This window comes from Heterodontus francisci, unplaced genomic scaffold (assembly GCF_036365525.1).
Source record: "Heterodontus francisci isolate sHetFra1 unplaced genomic scaffold, sHetFra1.hap1 HAP1_SCAFFOLD_554, whole genome shotgun sequence".
Classification (NCBI taxonomy): Eukaryota; Metazoa; Chordata; class Chondrichthyes; order Heterodontiformes; family Heterodontidae; genus Heterodontus; species Heterodontus francisci.
In genome coordinates, this window is record NW_027141362.1 from 922,516 (window position 1) to 928,408 (window position 5,893).

The 5,893-nt window shown below is 44.6% G+C and overlaps 1 long non-coding RNA gene across 1 annotated transcript; it reads left to right on the plus strand.

Moving 5' to 3' along the window:
- The first annotated feature begins 231 nt into the window (after positions 1–231).
- LOC137362958 (uncharacterized) lies at positions 232–4,805 on the plus strand. Its single transcript, XR_010972729.1, has 2 exons — positions 232–1,109; positions 4,631–4,805. It is a non-coding gene; the product is annotated as an uncharacterized lncRNA (long non-coding RNA).
- Positions 4,806–5,893: the final 1,088 nt, after the last annotated feature.

Here is a 5,893-nt window from a genome sequence, read left to right on the forward strand (position 1 = left end):
CTGCAGGAATTTAACAGCAACGCTGTTCTTTGATTGGGTAGTATGCAGCAGTACAGCTTACTGATTGGTTTAACGAGCTGTCGGTCACACACATTGAGAGGCGGTGCTGAGCTGAGCAAACAAAAACAAGAAATGCTGGGTTCACTCAGCAGGTCTGGCAGCATCTGTGGAAAGAGAAGCAGAGTTAACGTTTCGGGTCAGTGACCCTTCTTCGGAACTGAGCTGAGCAAAGCCGCGCTGTGATTGGTCAGGTTTTGAAGCGCCGCTTGTTTTGGCGGAGACAGAAAGACTGCATTTCGATTGGATCATGGAGCTGTCACGCACTCAACCCGACAATCCGAATGGTTGCAGGAGATGTCGCTCATATTATTATCCCTTCCCATTGGTTGAGGTCGTGCCGGTCTCTGAACGTCCACCCTGATTGGCCTCCAGCTTGGCTCAAGGGTGGGGATTGTTCGCGGACTGATCACACACTGGGCAGAGCGGCAGCGGCTGTCTGTGTTTTGGTGGCGATTTCAGTCCCCCAGCCTTGGCCAGGCTCATGACCCAGCTACGAGGCACCAGAAGAGGGAAGGAGTTTAGGGCCGGGAATCTCCGCCTCGCCCGGTTGTAAATCCCCAGCTCAGGGTTGCCAATGGCAGATTCCGATGTAAACATGTCACGCTGCAGATCCCCAGTCCTGCCAGTGAAGGAGCTGCAGCAACTGTTCAAACCCCCTGGAGTCAGATCACTCAGCACAAGGCGGGGATAGCGCCTGGGATCTTCCTGTACTCTGTGTTTGGGCTTTGGTACCACACCAGCTTTGAGCATGTCACATAGCACAGGCTGGGAATGGAGCCTGGGATCTTCCTGTGCTCTGTGGGGCTCAGTGCACTCTAATTGGATATCCCTCATTGTGTGTTTCTGATTGCAGCCTCTCTCTCTTTCAGTTAGTCTGGGAGTTCCTGACTGATCAGAATGCCCCTCTCCTGTCACACCCATCACACACATTGAAGATGGACGACCTGCTGCCAGAGATCCAGATGATCAGGAACTCGAGCCTTCGGTACACTCATTTACTTAAGTGACTCCCAGTCCCTGATTCAACATCAGTTTCCCTGGAATGTCAGGTACATTATCATCTTCCTCCACTGTGAAGACTGACATAAAGTAATTATTCACCAAATCTGCCATTTCCTTATTTTCATGTGTGGGTAAACATGTCAGGAAAGGATGAACAGACTGGGTCTCTTTTCTTTTGCAAAAAGGGAGGTTGAGGGGTGGCCTAATAGAGGTCTTTAAAATGATGGAAGGTTGTGATACAGTGGATCCAGAGAGAATGTTTCCTCTTGTGAGTAAGAACATCACTCGAGGCCATCAATATAATATCGTCACCAAGAAATCCAATAGGGAATTCAGAAGAAACTTTTTTACCCAGAGAGTGGTGAGAATGTGGAACTCGCTACCACAGGGAGAGGTTGAAGCAAATACTGTAGATGCATTTAATGGGAATCATAGGAGGGAGAAGGGAATAGAGGATAATGATGATAGATTTACATGAGGAAAGACAGGAACAGGCTCGAATGGAGCATAACCGCTGGCATAGACTGGCTGGGCCGAATGGCCTGTTTCTGTGCTGTGTATCCAATATAATCCTAGTTATGTGGAAAGATTAGAGAAACTGGGGTGGTTTTCATTGTAGCAGAGAAGGTTAAGGGAATATTTGATAGAGTTGTTCACAATCATGAATGGTTTTGAAAGAGTAAATAAGGAGAAATCGTTTCTGATGGCAGGAATGTCAGGAACCAGAGGACACACATTGAAGGTAATTAGCAAAATAACAAGAAGGAACATGAGGAAATGGTAATTTACACAGTGAATTATTATGATCTGGAATGTTCTGTCTGAAGAGGTGGTGGAAGCAGATTCAATAATAACTGTCAAAAGGGAATTGGACGAATAATTAAAGTTGAAAAAATTGCAGCCAACGTGGAAATAACAGGTGTGTATAACTGATTGGAAAGTTCTTTCAAAGAGCCAGCACAGACACGATGGGCTGAATGGACATCTCCAGTGCCATATCACTCTATAATTCATGATATATATTAATGACCGAGACTTGGGTGTGCAAGGCATAATTTTAAAATTTGCAAATGACACAAAAATTGGAAGCATTGTGAACTTTGAGGACTGTGATAGACTTCAAGAGGACATAGACAGGCTGGTGGAATGGGCAGGCATGTGGCAGATGACATTTCATACAGAGAAGACTGAAGGCATTTGATACAGTACCACACAGCAGACTTGTCAGTAAAATTATAGCTAATGGAATAAAAGGGACAGTAGCAACATGGATACAAAATTGGCTGAGTGACAGGAAACAGATTTAGTGGTTAATGCCTGTTCTTTGGACTGGAGGAAGATTTGTAATGGAGTTCCTCAGGGGTCAGTGTTGGGACCCTTGCTCTTCCTGATCATTATTAATGACCTAGACCTTGGTGTACAGGACACAATTTCAGTAGTTGCAGATGATACAAAACTTGGAAAAATTGTGAACTGTGAAGAGGATAGTGTAGAACTTGAAAAGGACAAAGACAAGTTGGTGGAATGGTCAGGCAAGTAGCAGATGAAGTTCAATGCAGAGAGATGTAAAGTGATTCATTTTGGTAGGAAGAACATGGAGAGAGAATACAGAAACATAGAAAAATAGGAGTAGGCCATTCGGCCCTTCGAACCTGCACCGGCATTCAGTATGATCATGGCTGATCATAAAGAGCAGAGGGACCTCGGTATATATGTGCATAAGTTATTGAAGGTGTTGAAAGAGTGGGAAATAAAGCATACAGTATCCTGGGCTTTATTAATAGGGGCATAGAGTACAAGAGCAAGGAGGTTATGGTAAACTTGTGAAAGACACTAGTTTGTCCTCAGCTGGAGTATTGTGTCCAATTCTGGGCGCTGCACTTTCGGAAAGATATTAAGCTTTGGAGAAAGTACAGAAAAGATTCAGGAGAATGGTTCCAGGGATGAGGAACTTCAGGTATGCAGACAGATTGGAGACGTTGGGACTGTTTTCCATGGAGAAGTGAAGGCTGAGAGGTGATTTGATAGAAGTATTCAAAATCATGAGGGGTCTGGACAGAGTGGGTAGGAAAAAACTGTTCCCACTCATGAAAGATTGGAGAATGAGAGGGCACAAATTTAAAGTAATTGGTAAAAGAAGCAAAAGTGACATGAGGAAAAACATTTTCACACAGCGAATGGTTAGGATCTGGAATGCACTGCCTGAGAGAATGGTGGAAGCAGATTCAATTGAGGCATTCAGAAGGGAATTAGACTGTTAACTGAAAAGAAAGAATGTACAGGGTTACGGGGAGAAGGCAGGGGAATGGTATTAGGTTAATTACTCATTCAGAGAGCCGGTGCAGACACGATAGGCCGAATGGCCTCCTCTGCACTCGAACAATTTGGTGATTCTGTGATTTTGTGAAGTGGTATATGTTTTTAGGAAGAATAGGGAGAGGCAATATAAAATAAATGATACAATTCTAAGGAGGGTGCAGGAACAGAGAGATCTGGGGGTAGATGTGCATAAATGGTTGATGATGACAAGTACAGATTGAGAAAGGGGTTCAAAAACATATGGGACCTGGGCTTTCTAAATAGAGGCATGGAGTACAAAGGCAAGGATGTTACGATGAACCTTTATAAAATACTGGTTCGGCCTCAACTGGAGTATTATGTCCAATTCTGGGCACCGCACTTTAGGAAGAGGGTGCAGAAAAGATTTACAAAAATGGTTTTCGGGGTAAAGGAATTCAGTTACGTGGATAGATTGGAGAAGCTGGGGCTGTTCTCCTTGTGGGAGAGAAGGTTGAGAGGAGATTTGATGTGGTGTTCAAGATCATGAGAGGTCTTGGCAGAGTAGATAGAGAGAAACTGTTCCTGTTGGTGGAAGAGAAGAAGAAGACCCTGGCAAAAGAACCAACTGCGAGTTGAGGGAAAACTTATTTTGCACTTCGAGTGGTTAGGAAGTGGAATTCACTGCCTGAGAGTGGTGGTGGCAGGTACAGTCAGGACTTTCAAAAGGGAATTGGATAAGAACCTGAAGAGGAAAAAAATGCAGAGCTATGGGGACAGGGCAGTGGAATGGAACCAGCTGAGTTGTTCTTGCAGAGAGCTGGCATGGACATGACAGACCGAATGGCCTCCTTCTGTGCTGCAACCATTCTATGATGGGAGTGGGGTTGGAGACGGGACTGATTGATGTTCATGTCCAGTGACATTGCACACCAGGAGCAGAGACTGGTCATGTGATCCTGTGACACCTCGAGTGGGAGGGGCTCTGGCTGCTTTGTGACATTATTGCTGTGTGATTGGCTTCTGACAGGTTCCTGCCCCTGGTTACGCCCCATCACTGGGATGTCGGTGTGGGAGGAGCTGGTGTGACACCTGACACTGGAGTGAGTTCAGTCCTGATAAACAGGACAAAGGACAGAAAAGACCAACTTCATAACAAAAGTTATAAATTCAAGCCAATTCATTAATTACAAATAAATTGCCATTAAATACAGTCATAATTATAAAAACAGTCCCATTGTATTCCAGTTACAGGTTCTGGGATTAATATGAATCATTTTTCTATTGATAGTTTCTTGGCGTGTGGAATATCTCAGGAAGGTGGAGAGAGAGAGAGAAGTTGAATCATTGCCACACTAACTGGGATTGGAGAAATGTCACTGGATCCCCAGAGCAGTTCTGCTGGAACCAAGAGCCTCGGTGTTGGAGACGGGAGAAAACAGGAATCATCAACAATAACTGGAAAGGTGAGGATCTTTACTGAGAATCCCATTAGTCCAGGATTTTGCTGAGGTGAGAGTGTAACCAGATACTGGGAGCATTTCACCATCTGCCATCAGGCTTGGCCTTTGATTTGAGCCGAGTTTAACTCGTATAAACATTGCCCAGACCTCACCTGGGAGTGTTTGACATTTACATGTAAAGAAAAAGAAAGACTTTCATGTCTCCATTCACAACAATAGAACATCTCAAAGCACTTTATAGCCAATGAAGTAGTTTTGAAATGGAGACACTGTTTTCATGTAGGAATGTAATGTGAGGAGGAATTTCTTCTGTCAGAGGGTTGTTAATCTTTGGAATTCTCTTCCCCAAAGAGCAGTGGAAGCTGAGTCACTGAATATATTCAAGGCTGAATTAGACAGATTTTTGATCTACGAGGGAGTGAAGGGTTATGGGTGGTGGGGGGTGTGGAGTTTGCAGCAGGAAAGTGAAGTTCAGGCCACAATTCGATCAGCCGTGAACTTATTGAATGACGGAGCAGGCTTGAGGGGCCGAATGGCCTACCTCTGCTCCTGTTAGTTAGAGAGTGATGCACAGGAGGCCATTTGGCCCATCGAATCCATGCCAGCTCTCCATGGAGCAAACCAGTCAGTCCCACTCCCCCATAGCCCTGCAAGTTTATTTCCTTCAATTTCCTTTTGAAATCAATGATTGTCTCCACTTCCACCACCCTTGTGGGCAGCGAGGTCCACGTCATTAACACCCACTGTGTAAAAAATATTCTTACTCATATTCACCCTGTATCTCTTTCCCAAAACCTTCAATCTGTGTCCCTTAGACCTTGTACCATTAGTTAATGGAAACAGTTTTTTCCTTGTCTAACTTATCTATGCTTGTCATAATCTTGTTCACCTCTATTAAATCTCTCCTCAAACTCCTTTCCTCTAAGCAGAACAACCCCAGCTTTTCCAACCTAACCTGTAACTAAAATCCTCCATCCCTGGGACCATTCTGGTAAATCTCCTCTGCATCCTCTCCAGGACTTTCACATCCTTCTTAAAGTGTGGTGACCAGAAATGGACACAATTCTCCAGTTGGGGTGGCGCAGTGGTTA